Source organism: Vespa mandarinia, chromosome 23, assembly GCF_050613455.1.
Source record: "Vespa mandarinia isolate Hongniang chromosome 23, ASM5061345v1, whole genome shotgun sequence".
Lineage (NCBI taxonomy): Eukaryota > Metazoa > Arthropoda > Insecta > Hymenoptera > Vespidae > Vespa > Vespa mandarinia.
Window position 1 is genome coordinate 1,207,501 of NC_140832.1, and position 4,736 is coordinate 1,212,236.

The 4,736-nt window shown below is 27.7% G+C and overlaps 1 protein-coding gene across 2 annotated transcripts in view; it reads left to right on the plus strand.

Moving 5' to 3' along the window:
• LOC118444419 (uncharacterized) overlaps positions 1 to 4,324 on the plus strand; it is an 8,148-nt gene extending 3,824 nt beyond the window's left edge. Inside the window, exons 2-3 of one of the 2 annotated variants that reach the window (XR_014983530.1) lie at positions 1 to 1,018; positions 3,720 to 4,324. The exon at positions 1 to 1,018 is cut by the window's left edge and continues 464 nt beyond it. The gene's annotated coding sequence lies outside the window, so the exon portion shown is untranslated. The other variant, XM_035872681.2, reaches the window with a different exon arrangement.
• Positions 4,325 to 4,736: the final 412 nt, after the last annotated feature.

Here is a 4,736-nt window from a genome sequence, read left to right on the forward strand (position 1 = left end):
GGAAAAAAAAAACAGAAGAAAAAAAGAAAAGAAAAAACAAAAGTAAAAAATAAAACGAACAAGGAAAAGTAAAAAAGTAAACGATCGGGAAAAGGAAAATTAGGGGGAAAGAAATGTATATGTATGTGTGGTATGTTGGGATATATTATGTCAGCTGCCGGATGGAATGATAATGAAGAAACAAGACGATGAAAAAAAAAAAAAGAATCGAAAGAATTCGATGAAGGAACGATCTTGAAATATTAACAACACGATGACGATAACGATGATGATGATGATGATGATGATGATGATGATGATGATGATGATGATGATGATGATGATGATGATGATGATGATGATGATGACGATGACGATGATGATTCATTTTCTTGCATTCTATCATCAATGAAGATAGAAAATAGAGTACGATCTACTCTTTTTCTCTCTCTTTCTATCTCTATCTATCTATCTATCTATCTATCTATCTATCTATCTATCTATCTATCTATCTCTCTTTTTCTCGTTCCCTCCCTTTCCTCCCCCAACAATTTTTCTTTCCTTCCAATTGAGATAAGCTACGTTCGAAGATTCATGAAGAAAAGAAGAAGAAGAAGCAGAAGAAGAAGAAAAAAAAAGAACAAAGAAAAGGAAAAAGATGGAAGATTCGTGGCTGTTTTTTGTTCCTTCTTTTCTCTCTCTTTTTTTTTTCTTTTTTTTTTCTTTTTTTTTTTTTTTTTTTTTTTCCCCAACGAAATCGTATTTTATCTACGAAGAGAAGAAAACCAATAGGATTACCCGAATGTTATCATCGAAGAAAGAAGGCTTCTGATATCGATATATATATATATATATGTATATGTGTATATATTGTGCTTGATAACGATGAGAGAATCTGTTTAGAATCGTCGCCGGTTGTCGCAGCTTTCTTCTTGAAGGTTTAACGAACGAAGAAGAGAAAATGCGGAAGCTGCCCGATGATGTTGCGTGCAGTTTTCGGTGCATCTACTTTGGTGCACCAGACACGACTAGGATCGAGGTCAGTGCCAATCCAGAACGACGTTTCGCCAATTTACCGATATAACATTTCTTTTTTTTTCTTTTTCTTTTTTTTTCTTTGTTTGTTTGTTTGTTCGTTTGTTTTTTTTTTCTTTCCTTTTGAATTTATTTTTTACACCCGCCACCCTCACTCACCACCCTTCTCTTCTTGACAGACTAAAAGTAAAGGATCCTTCTTTTCTATGGAAATCATTGGAAAAGAAAAAGAAAAAAATGTTCACATTTTTTTTCTGTTTTTTTTTTCTATTTTTTTCTGTTTTTTTTTTTGGTTTTTTTTTTTAAAGAATCGTTCTATCATTCAAATTCGTTCAATTAATTATTAAAGTTCCTTCTTATTGTACTTAAAACGTTAGAAAATCGATTTAAGAATCGTCAAATGTGAGCTACGAAAAAATCGAATTCGTTTTTTTTTTCACCTGTTTGTCTGAATTTCTCGACAAAAGTCTCGTAGAAAATTACGGTTATACTTCGAAAGGGGAAAAAGAAAGAAAAAAAAAAAATAGCGAAGTCTAGTTGGAGCGGGAGAATGTCTCGAGGATATAATGATATATATGCTGCGTACCTTAATAATAAGTTCGGATTAGAGAGATATAGATGGAGTGTGCCGATTTTTAGAGCCTAATTACGAAAATGACATAAGCGTGCCTGCTGCGTATATGGAAATCACAGAATTAGATTTAAGTAAATGATCCATTTATTATCATGTCGTTTATCATCGATCACAATATTTTGTTCTTTTTTTTTTTTTTCTTTTTGTTTTTTTTTCTCTTTCCTTTTACGAAACCTTTGATCGTGTTTTTTAATATCTACTTAAAGTCGTTAATCTCTTTCTTATTTTTTTTCTTTTTTTATATATATATATATGTATATTTTTTTCTCTCTAAGGATGTTTTTTTTTTTTCGTTTCTAAGCAACGATCCAATAATGTTTGTTGCTTAAGAGAAGATTGAATAAAGTAAAAAAAAAAAGAAAATACAATTCTTTTGTCTAAAATTATTGTTACATTTTATTATTATCATTATCATCATTATTATTATTATTATTATTACACATAGGATGGGGATTTCAAAAGTTCCTAAGTGATTCGAAAAAAAAAAGAAAAAAAGTCAATCGTTATCTTTCTCGATAAATCACTTGTATCAGGTTAATTTTCTTTTTTGCAGACTATAAAATTACAAAGCTAGGAAATTTTTACTCGCTTAAGAACTTTTTACTGTTCCCATGTGTATATTATCACGGTTCTCTTGTTTTTTTTTTATAATTATTATATCTTTGAAAATAAATGGATCATTATTACCAACGAAACGACGCGTTGCTTTGGTACAGAGCATAATCGCTTTAACAGAAGAGAAAAAGAAAAAAAAAGAAAAAAGAAAAAAAAAAAGAAAAAGAAAAATGTGGCTTTTATTAACGGAGAGATATTTTTCATATATGCGTACACATCCAGAGTGTTAATAGAAAAAGGGAAAAGGGAAAAAAAAAAGAAAGTTTTTTCTTCGACGTATCCCCACCTTTCTCCCCCATTCCCCGTCATCGTTTTGCTCTAACGAGAGTGGACCACCCTCGAATTCGTTGCTTTCGATTTTCTTTCAAGGGAAAAAAAATAAAATGATATAAATAATTGAGACGAATAGCAGCATCGACCACCAAAGTTTTGAAAGACTCGTAAATAGAAAGTAAAAGTGAATGTGTCGCGTTTTGTAGATTATTCGCTTTCTTTTTTTGTTTCTCTCTCTTGTTTTTATAAAAAAAAAAATATATATATATATATGTATATATATATGTATATATATAATATAGGGTAGACCAAAAGTTTTCTTAGATGATATTAAAATTCGATTATTCTTTTTCGAAGATATTTTAGGCTAATTTTTTTTTTATTTTCAAGTTGCGAAATTACAAATCCTAATTACAAAAACCTATGAAAGTTTCGAAAAGAGGTAATTGATTTTTGATAAAATTATTTAAGATACTTTGGCTCTCAATCCTGTATATATATATATATATATATACACATATACATACATATATATATATATATCGATCGGCGAAAATATATAGAAATATTTTATCATTTAACAATTGTTACTTATATTATAATTACGCTAATATTTTCATTTTTTAAGATAAAGAAAAAATTTTGAAAAATTTCGGATGCAGAACGACGTTTTTCGACGACCTCGGAGGAATGTTTCTTTTTATTAAAAAAAAAGAAAAAAAAAAGAAAAAAAAAAGAAAGAAAGAAAGAAAGAAAAAAAAAGAAAAAGAAAAACAAAAAAAAACGAAACAAAAAAGAACAAAAGAATTATGCAAATCATTCGAAAGATCGGTATAAAAAGAAACAGAAGAATAATATGCGTAATTGAAAATTAAATTCGAAAATCAAATCACTGATTTTTATTTTATTTTATTTTATTTTATTTTATTTTATTTATTTTTTTTTCTCCCTTATTTCATTGTCAATCTTTTATTCTCTTTTTTTATTTTCTTATTCTCTAAATTTCTTCTCTTAAAAAAAAAAAAAAAAAAAAAAAAAAAAAACATAAGTTATCGCACATAAGTGACTATCGATCGTATTCCAATTGTTGAATTTATTACTTTTACGATTGATTGACATTGTCAATCCGTTTTATTATATCGTTGCTTGTGTGATTATTACTTTTATTTTCCTTTTTTTCCAGTATTAAGATCATTCGATAAGAAACGCACGTTACGTCGTTGAACGTGAAACGAGATGGACTGTCCGTCGAGGGAACGGTCGACGTCTTCTGCGTCCATATCCGCTTTTCTTCGAGAGAGTGACTAAATAATTGTTTGAAAAAAAAATCTCTCTCTCTCTCTTTATATATATATATATATATACATATATACATATACACACATATATATAAATGAATAAATGAATAAATAAATAAGTAAATATTAATATATATATATGTATGTATATATGTAATATGTATATATGTATATATGTATAAATAAATAAATAAATAATCATGTTTTCTTTTTTTTTTATATATCTTTTGCGGGTATTAACTTAAATTAAATTAAAAAAAAAAAAAAAAGAAAAAAAAAGAGAGATATTGGGAGCGATCAAATATAATGATATACCGCGTGTAACTCTGTGATACCGTAAGCTATAAGGCATAGAATTATTTTGCAACGATAAACGGAGATAAGAAGAGAGAGAAGTTATGGAATAATCGAGAAAATAAATTTTCAAAGGCAAAATCCAATCGATCAAAAAAAAAAAAAAAAAAAAAAAAAAAGAAAAGAAAAAAAAGAAGTGTTACGATATATTCGATGCTTTTGATTCGATTCAGAAAAAAAGAAAAACAAGTAAGAAAAGAAAAAAAAAAGAAAAGAAAAGAAAAAAAAAAGAAACAAAAATCAAATTATTCAAATCGATCAAATGGTTTCAATATATTTTCTCCGAACACTCCGTGGTTCCCTTTTGATATTAAATGTCGAGAAAGTAAATTTTGAAAGAAAAATCGATCAAAGAGCTTCGATATCCTTTGATATCAAAAGGATCATCGCTCAAATAAAGCGATACAGTCTCTGTTACTATTATTACATTATTTATTTATTTATTTAATTATTTCCAATCACATGTTCAAAATCGATCTAAATAGAGAGTTTCGATATTTTCGATCCTTTGATTCGACAAAACTCAAATGATTCAAATCGATCAAAGC